Source organism: Sus scrofa, chromosome 9 (assembly GCF_000003025.6).
Source record: "Sus scrofa isolate TJ Tabasco breed Duroc chromosome 9, Sscrofa11.1, whole genome shotgun sequence".
In the NCBI taxonomy this organism is placed as follows: domain Eukaryota; kingdom Metazoa; phylum Chordata; class Mammalia; order Artiodactyla; family Suidae; genus Sus; species Sus scrofa.
In genome coordinates this window covers 72,129,516-72,142,982 of record NC_010451.4, presented here as the reverse complement: position 1 = coordinate 72,142,982, position 13,467 = coordinate 72,129,516, and the positions used below count along the sequence as shown (strand labels likewise).

Here is a 13,467-nt window from a genome sequence, read left to right as displayed (position 1 = left end):
AATAACATGCCTTCCCAGTTGTATTTTACAGATACTGATAATACTTGTTCTTTGTATTTACTGAATATATGCCAGTAGGGCAATGAAAGGAAAAGAACCTAAAATGGCAAATCACATGCAGATGGAAAAATGGATAAATTTTTCACTCAAGTAAGTTGTGTACTACTGTTGCTTTCTGGATTATTTTCTTACAATTAACATTAAATTTAGTTTTGTACATATAGTACTCAGAGGAAGAAAAGCCAAATCTGGATTTTTAATTTATTTCAGCCATTTCACTCAGAAATAATTTACTGTATACAGTCAAACATTAGATTTTAATTAATTTTATCTGAACTTCAGCTTGTTAAATTACTTAACATCTTAAAATACATAGATAGTCACATGCCACTTACTGTTTTATGTTGTATAAAAGTTTAAAAGTAGAGTTCTACTAAGTATTATAAAATTAAGAACATTTCTCCCTCTTTCTCAGTCATAATCAGGCACTGACATGAATGGTAAAATAGTCATTTCTTATTTACATTACTGTCTAAATGAAGAAAGATACAGAAATAGAAAGTTTCCAAGATGGAGTAAACACTATTATAGGAGTTACCATAATGAAATGTTTTTGAAACTTATCTTTTAAGTTCTAAGTAAAATTTTTTGGTAAAATCCTTAGATAAAGGTAATCTCAATTTCCTTTGGTAATGAAGAGTTTAAATTATAAGTCAAAAATTTAGTATTTAAACTCCCTAAAAGAAAGGGAGGTGAGTGGCATAAGAAAACTACCTGTATTCTAAAAACCAAAAGTAATATAAATTGTAATATTAAGATAAAAAGTTTTTTTCATCTCTACCTATTTGAGTAAAGAAAGTAAGGATACTAAGTAGCACTTTTTAATGCCCTTGACACCAGACTTGTGGAACACTAGCAAATAATACTATTTTCCAGCAGTTTGGTAAGGATATAAAAATAGACACATAGATCAATGGAATAAAACAGAGAGCCCATAAATAAACCCACACATACACAGTTAATTTATGACAAAGGGGCCAAGAATATATAATGAGGAAAGGACAATATCTTCACTAAATGGTATTGGGAAAACTGGACCACTACTTTACCATACACAAAACTAACTCAAAATGGATTAAAGATTTTAACCATAAAACTCAATAAAAGCAAAGAGGTGTTTGTATGATTTTTGAATTTGACACCAAAAAATACACACAGAGACAAATGGACTATTATTTAGCCAGCAAAAAGAAATCCTGCTATTTGTGACAACATGGATGGACCTTGAAGGCATTGTGCTAATAAGTGAAGTAAGTCAGAGAAAGACAAAAGCCATATAATCTCATAAGTATGTGGAATTTAAAAAACCTGAACTCATAGATCCAGAGAATAGATTGGTGGTAACCAGAATTAGGGGAGAGAGGGGGCTTGAAATGAATGAAGTGGGTCAAAAGGTAAAATTTCCTATCAAAGCATAAAGTCTTAGGGCTATAATGTACTGCATGGTGACTGTAGTTAGCAATACTGGATTTTATATTTGAAAGTTGCTCTGGTCGCTCACCTTCAGCCCTGGTTCATGGTTTGGGGCCTCGCCAGGCCTGAAGAATGGCCCCGAGGAGTAACCAAGGCAAAAGAGTTTGGACTCCATGATGCAGTTTGATTGAGCCAAAGATGGTGGTTTGGTGACAGGCTGGGTCCTCCACATCACTAAATGCCATTTCCACCGCACCTTTATTGCCTGCTGTTTCCGGCAGGCAGGAAAACCAGGTTGGATAGAAGTACCACGGAGCAGGACTATCTATGATGTCAGATTAGCTTGGTCAGAGCCTTTAAGGACCAGGGCCCGGGTCAGTGGTTCTCCATCCTGACTGCTCCTTCAAATCAGATGCCTGGGCCTCCCCCGACCAATTAAATCAGAACCCCGATCTCCCTGGGAGATTTTCCAATGCTCAAGCCAAGGACCCAGACGCTCCTCTACTCTACACACTGTGGCCGGCGCGCGTCCCACCTGGGGAATTGAATGGAGGCCCAGGCCTCCTCCCAGGTGCCCTAGTGGGACCCGGGGCCAGCTCACAAACGCGCAGGGGCGCGGCAGAGCACGGGCGCCCGGCCACTCGCCGCGCGGGCCCAGGCTCGCGTCAATACGGAACAGCAGGTGCTGCCATCGCTGGAGTCGTTGGATGCGACCCCTTCCATGACCCCCTGCGGGACGACTCCAGGTGACGCGATGCTCTGTGATTTAACTTCGACGACCCTCTAGGCCAAACCCAGGTTTTCTCCTCCTTCCATTTACACTCAACACCTGCAGTTCTGCATGTCCTCCCTTTCTTGGTGCCTAGGGTTCTCTGTGCCTAGGGATACTCACTTCTAAGTGTGTGCATCCCGTCCCTCGGTGCTTTAGCCTCTCTACACAGTGGCCATTTTTTTCACACTTAGGAAACAATTTGTGGATGCCGTATGATATAAAAATACCCTGTGGCTCCCAGAACGTTTATGTCTTTAAGCTATGTAACATTACACTGGGTCATTGTTGAACTTACAAATATTTAGGAAAACAAAATTGGTATCTATTTTTGCCTATTGGCAATATTTGTTTTCAAATGAAACTCTCAGTGCTTGTGAGAATGAGATGAGACTATGTCATATACATTTTAAAAATATTGTTTAGTTATGTATATCAGCCATAAAAATGTTCACATGGGAATAGTTAAGTAAAATTGATGGCACATCCTTCAACGAACTATTTTTCAGGAATGAAAGATAAACTTTTCAAATATTTTATTTAAAATATGGTATGTTAACTATGATTGATAGTCTATGATGATGTATATGTTTCACATCTGTACTATCCAGCCAAGTATGACTTCTTAGCACTTAAAATGTGGCTAATATGATTGAGGAGCTAAATATAATTTAATTAAATTTAAATAACCACATGTGGTTAGTACTATCATATAGACTAATGATAAACAGTCTTAATTTCATTAAAAAAAGGTATATGTATGATATTTACCACTGCTTATTCCTAAGAAAGGGACATCATAGCTGCTTCTCCAGCATCTCTCCTTCCTTTGGGTTGCTCTAGCTCCCTGATATGTATGTACACACATATTTAGACATATATACAGATCTCATCTCTGACTCAGTTTCTCCTCTAATACCAGTCCAAACTGGGTGCAGCATTCATGGCCAATCTGGGTATCCACATAAGGATGGAGACAAAAGCAACCCCTGTTTAATTCTGCATCTTTTTTTTTTTTTTTTTTTTTTTTTTTTTGCTTTTTAGGGCTGCACCTGTGGCATATGTAAGTTTGCAGGCTAGGGGTCAAATCAAAGCTGCAGCTGCTGGCCTACACCACAGTCACTGCAATTGCAGATCCAAGATGTGTCTGTGACCTACACCAAAGCTCATGGCAACGCTGGATCCTAAACCCACTGAGCAAGGCCAGGGATCAAATTCTCATCCTAATGTATACTAGTTGGGTTCATAACCCACTGAGCCACAATGGGAACTCCCAATTCCATATCTTTTAAAAACAACCCTTTTGTTACACAGCAATGTGATTGTACCTAATGCTACTAACTGTACACTTTAAAATGATTAAGAGAATATGGAGTTCCCGTTGTAGCTCAGTGGTTAACAAACCTGACTAGCATCTATGAAGATGCAGGTTTGATCCCTGGCCTCGCTCAGTGGGCTAAGGATCTGGCGTGGCCGTGAGCTGTGATGTAGGTCGACGTGGCTCAGATCCCGTATTGCTGTGCCTATGGCGGAGGCTGGCAGCTATAGCTCTGTGACCCCTAGCCTAGGAACCTCCATTTGCCATTGGTGCGGCACTAAAAAGACAAAAAGAAAAGAAAAAATAATAATAATATAAAATAAAATGATTGAGAATAAATTTTATGTGTGTATTACACACCAAAAAAGCAAAAAAAAAAAGAAAATAATCCTTTTGCAGAAAAACAACCAAACACCTGAGAATAAAACTACCATATATTAGGGTGACCTATCAAGACCACAATCCCATGTATGCAATGCTTACTAAAGTCCAGGGGCTAAAGCCACCTGAAGAAGTCATCCCCACAAAAGCCAACTGCATGATCTGAGCATCTATAAAACACTAAGGTCAAAACTCTAAGGCTATAAACCATGAACCTTACCACCCCATAGTATTAATTTTTCTAGCTGTGTTTATTTTTAAAAGTGTTTAGTCAGTGTACTAGATGTTGCAAATTGTGACCAAAGAATAACAGCCATTCTTCCGCTCCCAAGTTCTTTATCATTAAATATAACCAGGTGGAAGGGAGTCAAAATATCACATTTATTACTGATAAAGCAGTTTAGAGAGAATGGCTTTGTCTACAATTAAGTGAACTTGTAGTAATTCACGACTGAATTTGGCATAATTACTCTGTCATCACAAAGATGGACAACATTGGCTCCCCCAGCAGGTATGCAGCCCTCTTATTCTATGAAAGACAACTGACTAGAACACAAATCTTTCAGGAAGAAAGTTCAGAAAAAAGAAGCCCCAAAGGAGCTGAGTTTATCTGTCATCCAAGTCTCCTCTGTAGAGGAGATACACTGGAGAGGAGGCTCAAGGCCTAGGGCATTAAAAGAAATGAGTTTCCTCTACATGGAAATATGAAGCCAGGAGAAAGCAGTTACTTCCCCATGTCTCAGGAAGTAAAAGAAAACTTGGACAAACCAGTAACCATTAAATCAAATTAATAAATCAAAAAACAGGAGTTCCCGTTGTGGCGAAGTGGTTAGCAAACTCGACTGGGAACCATGAGGTTGCGGGTTCGGTCCCTGGCCTTGCTCAGTGGGTTAAGGACCCGGCGTTGCCATGAGCTGTGGTGTGTAGGTTGCAGACATGGTTCAGATCCTGCGTTGCTGTGGCTCTGGCGTAGGCTGGTGGCTACGGCTCCGACTGGACCCCTAGCTTGGGAACCTTCATATGCTGCGGGAGTGGCCCTAGAAAAGGCGAAAAGACAAACAAAACAAACAAAAAAACAAATTTTACACAACATTGAAGGAACAGATTATTCCTTTAACATGTAAAATGCTTCAAGAAATAGATTAATTAGGATGTTACTCAGCTCATTTTACCAGCATAGAATAGCCTCAACAGAAAACTGTACAAGAACAGTATAGAAAGGAAAATTATTAGCAAAATTACTAATAAAATAGGTATAAAAATTCTGGGTTTTCTCTTCCCCTGGCTGGCAGCACAGAGGCCGCACGATGCCTGGAGTTACCATAAAAGATGTGAACTAGCAGGAGTTGGTCAGAGCTCTGGCAGTCTTCCTTAAACAGTCTGGAGAGCTGAAGGTTCCTGAAGTGGTGAACACTGTCAAGCTCGCCAAGCATAAAGAGGTCGCTCCCTTTGATGAGAACTGCCTCTATATACGAGGTGCTTCCACAGCACAAAACTTGTACCTCCGAGGCAGCACTGGTGTTGGCTTCATGACAAGATCTATGGGGGCACCAGAGAAAGGGTGCCACACCCAGCCACTTCAGCAGAGGCTCCAAGAGTGTGGCTGACCACATCTCCAAGCTCTGGAGGGGCTAAAAATGGAGGAGAAGGACCAAGATGTGGGCACAAATTGATACCTCAGGGATAGAGAGATCTGAACAGAATCGCTGGACAGGTGGAAGCTGCCAACAAGAAGCATTAGAACAAATGATGCTAGGTTAATAAATTGTCTCATTCCTTAAAAAAAAAATTCTTAGTATATGTTATATTTAATTCAAAAGTGAATTAAAAAGTAATATATCATGACCAAGTTTGATTTATCCAAGAAATGTCACACCTTCAATAAGGAAAATCTACTAATACAATATACCACATTAGTAGATTAAGGAAATAAGACAGCTGCTATCATTGCTCCTATTCCACACTGTGCAGAAGTGCTTAACAAATGCAATTAAGACCATAAAAATAAAAGAGAACCAGATAAAAAGAAACAAAAACTGCCAAAATTTATGATACTGTACTTATAAAAAATACAGGAGAATGTATAAATGTATTAGAACTAATAAGAGAGCCCAGTCAGATTGCTGGATACAAAGTCAACATACAAATATCAGTAGCATTCCTATATATTGATATTTTAAAAACTAAAAAAAGATATAGGAGTTCTCGTTATAGCTCACGGAAATGAACTCAACTTGTATCCATGAGAATGCAGGTTCGATCCCCGGCCTCACTCAGTGAATTGAACAATCTGGTGTTGTGAGCTGTGGTGTAGGTCACATACATGGCTTGGATCTGCGTTGCTATGGCTGTGGTGTAGGCTGGCAGCTGTAGCTCTAATTCAACCCCTATCCTGGGAACTTCCATATGCCGCAGGCACAGCCCTCAAAAAAAAGAAAAAATATATAGAAAATATATATCATTCCCAACAGCAATAGAAATATATCACATTATTAAATAAGACTCAATATCATTTATTTCCCAAATTAATTTAAAATTTTAATTCAATTCTTTTTTTAATTTTTTTTTTTTTTGTCTTTTGTCTTTTTGTTGTTGTTGTTGTTGCTATTTCTTGGGCCGCTCCCGCGGCATATGGAGGTTCCCAGGCTAGGGGTTGAATCGGAGCTGCAGCCACCGGCCTACGCCAGAGCCACAGCAACGCAGGATCCGAGCCGCGTCTGCAACCTACACCACAGCTCACGGCAACGCCGGATCGTTAACCCACTGAGCAAGGGCAGGGACCGAACCCGCAACCTCATGGTTCCTAGTCGGATTCGTTAACCACTGCGCCACGACGGGAACTCCTTTTTTTTAATTTTTTAAATTTTTTTATTACTCAGTGAATTTACTACATTTATAGTTGTACATGATCATCACAGCATTTCCATCCCAAACCCCCAGTGCATTCCCCACCCCCCAACCTGTCTCCTTTGGAAACCAGTTCTTCAAAGTCTGTGAGTAAGTATCTGTTCTGCAAAGACGTTCATTGTGTCCTTTCTTCAGATTGCACATGTCAGTGATAGCATTTGATGTTGGCATCTCATTGTCTGATTGACCTCACTTAGCATGATAATTTCTAGGTCCATCCATGTTGCTAAAAATGCCGGTATTTCGTTCCTTTTAATGGCTGGATAATATTCCATTGTGTATATGTACCATTTCTTATTTTCCCACTCCTCTGTCAATGGACACTGAGGTAGTTTCCATGTCTTGGCTATTGCAAAAGATGCTGCAATAAACATTGGAGTACATGTGTCTTTCGGAGTCATGGTTTTCTCTGGATAGATGCCCAGGAGTGAGATTGCTGGATCAAATGGTAGTTCTATTTTTAGTTTTCTGAGGAATCTCCATACTGTTTTCCACAGTGGTTGTATCAATTTACAACCCCACCAACAGTGCAATAGGGTTCGTTTTTCTCCACACCCTCTCCAGCACTTATTGTTTGATGGCCATTCTGGCTGGTGTGAGGTGGTACCTCATAGTGGTTTTGATTTGCATTTCTCTAATAATGAATGATGCTGAACATCTTTTCATGTGTGTTTTGGCCATTTGTATGTCTTCTTTGGAGAAGTGTCTGTTTAGATCTTATGCCCATTTTTTGCTGGGGTTGTTTGTTTTTTGGTATAGAGCTGCAGAAGGTGTTTATAAATTTTGGAGATTAATCCCTGTCAGTAGATTCATTTGCCAAGATTTTCTTCCACTCTGTGGGTTATCTTTTCATTTTGTTTAGTTTCCTTTGCTGTGCAGAAACTTTTAAGTTGATTAAGTCCCATTTGCTTATTTTTGTTTTTACTGTCATTACTCTAAGAGGTGGATCTGAGAAGATATTGCTGTCGTTTATGTCGGAGAGTGTTTGGCCTATGTTTTCCTCTAGGTGTTTTATAGTGTCTGGTCTTATATCTAGGTCTCTGATCCATTTTGAGTTTATTTTTGTGTATGGTGTTAGGAAGTGTTCTAATTTCATTCCTTTACATGTGCCTGTCCAGGTTTCCCAACACCACTTATTGAAGTGTGGCCCATTGTATATTCTTGCCTCCTTTGTCATAGATGAGTTGGCTGTAAGTGCATGGGTTTAATTCTGGGCTTTCTATCCTGTTCCACTGATCTATATGTCTGTCTTTGTGAGAGTACCATACAGTTTTGATGAAAGTTGCTTTATAGTATAGTCTGAATTCAGGGAGCCTGATTCCTCCAGCTTCATTTTTCTTTTTCAGGATATCTTTGACTATTCTGGGTCTTTTGTGCTTCCAAACAAACTTTAAAATATTTTGTTCGAGTTCTGTGAAAAATGTCCTTGGTAATTTGATGAGGATAGCAGTGAATCTGTAGATTGCCTTGGGTAGTATAGTCATGTTGATAATATTGACTCTTCCAATCCAAGAGCATGGTATGTCTTTTCATCTTATTTGTGTCATTTTTGATTTCTTTCATCAGTGTCTTATAGTTTTCAGAGTACATGTCTTTTGTCTCTTTAGGCAGCTTTATTCCTAGGTATTTTATTCTTTTGGATGTGATGGTAAACAGGATTGCTTCCCTAATTTCTCTTTCTGATCTTTCATTGTTGGTTTATACAAATGCCGTCAATTTCTGTGTATTAATTTTGTATCCTGCAGCTTTGCCAAATTCATGGATGAGCTCTAACAGATTTCTGGTAGAGTCTTTAGGATTCTCTAGGTATAGTATCATGTCATCTGCAAATAGTGATAGTTTTACTTCTTCCTTTCCAATTTGGATTCCTTTTATTTCTTTTACTCATCTGATTGCTGTGGCTAGGACTTCCAAAACTATGTTGAATAGTGGTGAGAGTGGACATGCTTGTTTGTTCCTGATATCAGCAGGAATTCTTTCAGCTTTTCACCATTGAGAATGATGTTAGCTGTGGGTTTGTCATATATGACCTTTATCATGTTCAGGTAGGTTCCCTCTATGCCCACTTTCTGAAGGGTTTTTATTAGAAATGGGTGTTGGATTTTGTCAAAGGCTTTTCCCGTGTCTATTGAGAGGATCATATGGTTTTTATTCTTCAGTTTGTTAATGTGATGTATCACACTGATTGATTTGCAGATATTGAAGAATCCTTGCATCCCTGGGATAAATCCAACTTGATCATGATGTACAATCCTTTTAATGTATTGTTGCATGCAGTTTCCAAGTATTTTGTTGCGGATTTTTGCATCGATGTTCATCAGTGAAATTGGCCTGTAGTTTTTGTTTTTTTTTTTTTTTTTTTGTGGTGTCTTTGTCTGGTTTTGGTATCCAGGTGATGGTGGCCTCATAGAATGAATTAGGGTGTGTCCCTTCTGTGATTTTTTGGAATAGCTTCGGAAGGATAGGTGTTAGCTCTTCTCTAAAGGTTTGATAGAATTCGCCTGTGAAGCCATCTGGTCCTGGACTTTTGTTTGTTGGAAGTTTTTTAATCACAGTTTCAATTTCAGTTCTTGTGATGGGTCTGTTCATCTTTTCTATTTCATCTTGGCTTATTCTTGGAAGATTGTACTTTTCTAAGAATTTGTCTGTTTCTCCTAGGATTTCCATTTTATTGGCGTATAGTTGCATATAGTAGTCTCTTATGACCCTTTGTATTTCTGTGGTGTCCATTGTTACTTCTCCTTTTTCATTTCTAATTTTATTGATTAGAGTCCTCTCTCTTTTTTTCTTGGTAAGTCTGGATAAGGGTTTGTCAATTTTGTTGATCTTTTCAAAGAACCAGCTTTTCGTTTCATTGATCTTTTCTATGGTTTTCTTTGCTTCTATTTCATTGATTTCTGTTCTGATCTTTTTGATTTCTTTCCTTCTACTAACTTTAGGTCTTGTCTGTTCTTCTCTCTGGAGCTGCTTTAGATGTAAAGTTAGCTTATTTATTTGAGTTTTTTCTTGTTTCCTGAGGTGGCCTTGTATTTCTATAAACTTTCCTCTTAGAACTGCTTTTACTGCATCCCATAGGTTTTGGAGTGTCATATTTTGTTGTCATTTGCTTCTAGGTATTTTTTAATTTCCTCTTTGATTTCTTCAGTGATCCATTGGTTGTTTAGTAGCATGTCGTTTAGTCTCCACTTGTGTTTTTTGTAGTTTTTTTCTTGTTGATTTCCAGTCGTATAGTGTTGTGGTCAGAAAAGATGCTTTTGATATGATATCAATTTTCTTAAAGTTACCAAGGCTTGATTTGTAGCCCAGGATGTGATCAATGTTAGAGAATGTTTCATGTGCACTTGAGAAGAATGTGTATTCTGTTGCTTTTGGATGGAATGTCCTATAAATATCTATTAAGTCCATCTGGTAATGCTTCATTCAGGGCCTGTGTTTCCTTACTGATTTTCTGTCTGGATGATCTGTCCATTGCTGTAAGTGGGGTGTTCAGTTCCCCCGCTATTACTGTGTTATTGTCAATTTGTCCTTTTAAGGTTGTTAGCAGTTGCCTTCTATATTGTGGTGATGCTATTTTTGGTGCATAGATATTTTAAATTGTTGTATCTTCTTCTTGGATTGATCCTTTGATCATTATGTAGTGTCATTTCTTGTGTCTCAAAATATTCTTCATTTTAAAGTCCATTTTGTCTGATATGAGTATTGCTACTTCAGCTTTCTTTTGATTGCTGTTTGTGTGGAATATTTTCTTCCATCCTCTCAATTTGTATGTGTCCCTAGAAGTCAAATGGATCTCTTGAAGACAGCATATATATGGATCTTATTTTTGTATGCATTCAGCCAGTCTATGTCTTTCAGTTGGGGCGTTTAGTCCATTAACATTTAAGGTAATTATTGTTATGTATGTTCTTATTGCCTTTTTAGTAATTGCTTTGGATTTGTTTTTGTTGCTCTTTTTTCTTCCCTTCTTCTCTTGTTCTCTCTTCTTCTGGTTTGATGACTATCTTTAGTGTTGTATTTGAGTTAATTTTTCTTATTTGTTTGTGTATCAATTGCAGCTTTTGGGTTTGCTGTTACTCTGAAGTTTTGATATAAGAGTCTATACATATACAAAATTGTTTAAAATTGTTGGTCTCTTAATTGCAAGTGCATCTCCAGTGTCCTGCATTTGTACCCTCTTCTCATTTTTATGGCATTTTGATTTCTTATTTTGGTGGCATAATTGTGCATGGATGATTTTGTATCTTTACTGTATATATTCCTTTACTGGTGAGCTTTGCCATTTGCGGTATTTTTGTTTCCTGTTGTGGCCTTTTCTTTTCTGCCTAGAGAAGTTCCTTTAGTATTTGTTGTAAAGCTGGTTTAGTGTTGCTGAATTCTCCTAGCTTTTGCTTGTGTGAAGCTTTTGATTTCTCCTTCAAACCTAAATGAGAGCCTTGCTTGGTAAAGTAGTCTTGGTTGGAGGTTTTTTCCTTTCATCACTTTAAGTATATCACACCACTCCCTTCTGGCCTGCAGAGTTTCTGCTGAAAAATCTTCCAATAATCTTATAAGGGTTCCCTTGTAAATTATTTGTTTCTTTTTCCTAGCTGCCTTCAATATTTTCTCTTTAGTTTTGGTAGTTTGATTAATATGTGTCTCCGGGTGTTCCTTCTTGGGCTTATTTTATATGGTACTCATTGCACTTCCTGGCTTTGAGTAAGTGGTTCCTTTCCCATGTTAGGGAAGTTTTCAACTATTATCTCTTTGAATATTTTTTTCTGTCCCTTTCTCTCTCTCTTCCCCTTCTTGCACCCCTATAATATGGATGTTGGCGCATTTAACATTGTCCCAGAGTTCTCTGAGACTCTCATCATTTGTTTTCCATCTTCTTTCTCTTTTCTGTTCCACATCACTGATTTCTACTAATCTGTCCTCCACCTTGCTTATTTGTTCTTCTGCCTCCTGTATTCTGCTGTTAGCTGCTTCTAGTGAATTTTTTATTTCAGTTATTGTATTTTGCATCTCTTCATGTTTAAGTTTTATAACTTGTATCTCTTTGCTCAGTGTTTCCTGTAAGTTATCCATCTTTGCCTCCAGTTTATTCCCAATGTCTTGCATCATCTTCAGCATCAACAGCCTAAAGCCTGTTTCCTGGAGGCTGAGACTCTCCTGATCACTTAGCTGTTTTTCTGGGTTTTTTTCTTTCTTCCTCATCTGAGTTATAGTTCTCCGTCTTTTCATTTTTACAGGTTTTTGGTGTGGTGACCTTTTTACAGATAATAGAATTGTAGCCTCTCTTACTTCTGGTGTCTGCCCCCTTGTGGCTGAAGTTGGCATGGGGGCTTGCTGTAGGCTTCCTGATGGGAGGGACTGGTGCCGCCCACTGGTAGATGGAGCTGATTCCTATCCCTCTGTTGGGTGGGGCTTTGTCTCTGGGTGAGATTAGAGGTGGCTGTATGCCTGGGGGGTCTTTAGGCAGCCTGTTTACTGATGCATGGGGCTGTGATCCCACCTGGATTGATGTTTGGCCTGGGGCTTCTTAGCACTGAAGGGTGGGGCCAGGTTTTCCCAAAGTGGCCACCTCCAGAGAAACACAGGCTGATGAATATTCCCAAGAGCTTTGCTTCCAATGCCCTTCTCCCACAACAAGCCACATTCACCCCTGTTTTCCCAGGATGTCCTCCAAGAACTGCAGTCAGGTCTGGCTCAGATTCCTAGGGGGACTTTGCTTTGCCCTGGGACCCAGTGCACATAAAAGTCTGTGTGAACCTTTTAAGAATGGGGTCTCTGTTTGCCCCAGTCCCATGGAGCTCCTGCACACAGGGCCCACTGGCCTTCAATGCCAGATGCTCCAAAGGTCAGATTCTCCCAATGCCAGATCCCCATGCATGGGAACGTGATGTGGGGCTCAGAACTCTCACTCCTGTAGGTGAGTCTCTGTGATACAGTTACTTTCCAGTCCGTGGGGCTTCCCACCTGGGAGGTATTGAGTTGCTTATATCATGTAATCGCTCCTCCTACCTCTTGATGTGGCCTCCTTTTTGTCTTCTGGAGTAGGATATCTTTTTGAAAGTTTCAAGTTAATTTGATTGGATATTGCTCAGCATTGGGTTGTAATTTTGTTGTATTTAAGAGAGAAGTTGAGCTCCAGTCCTTCTATTCCACCATCTTTATCTCGTGTCCTTAATTCAGTTCTTATTGAAATACAAGCAAGATATTTTGTGGAACTTGACACACTGATCCTGAAACTGATCTAGCTATGTAAAGAACTTAAAATTAAGCACCATAGTTTTGAAGAAAAACAATAAGTGAGAGTGCTTTCTTTACTAGATACCAAGTTTTATTATAATGTTATAATATTAAAAAACATGTAGCATTGAAGCAAACTTAGACAAATAGATTAAACAGAATTGAAAGTCCAGAAACTCCTCCCACACATATGTGATATATGATTGAGGCAACATTAGTCATCAATAAAGAAAGGGCTTATTCTTCAATAAACAACTGAGTAGAAATATGAGAAAAAGTTAAATAAGATCTCTACCTCATAGTAAACAAAAAGTAATTTCCATATATTAAAGAACCAACTGTAAAAGGCAAAGCATAAAATGTTTTAGATGCTGGATATCTTTCATTTGTG

The 13,467-nt window shown here is 38.8% G+C and overlaps 1 protein-coding gene, 1 long non-coding RNA gene and 1 pseudogene across 2 annotated transcripts in view; 2 read left to right on the top strand and 1 right to left on the bottom strand.

Moving 5' to 3' along the window:
* LOC102158687 overlaps positions 1-13,467 on the bottom strand; it is an 81,552-nt gene that overhangs the window by 18,298 nt on the left and 49,787 nt on the right. The gene's annotated exons all lie outside the window — the stretch shown is intronic.
* LRRD1 (leucine rich repeats and death domain containing 1) overlaps positions 44-13,467 on the top strand; it is a 48,719-nt gene continuing 35,295 nt past the window's right edge. The window contains exon 1 of the mRNA XM_021102378.1: positions 44-150. The gene's annotated coding sequence lies outside the window, so the exon portion shown is untranslated. The remainder of the gene's footprint in view (positions 151-13,467) is intronic.
* On the top strand, positions 4,909-6,573 carry LOC110262231 (annotated as a pseudogene).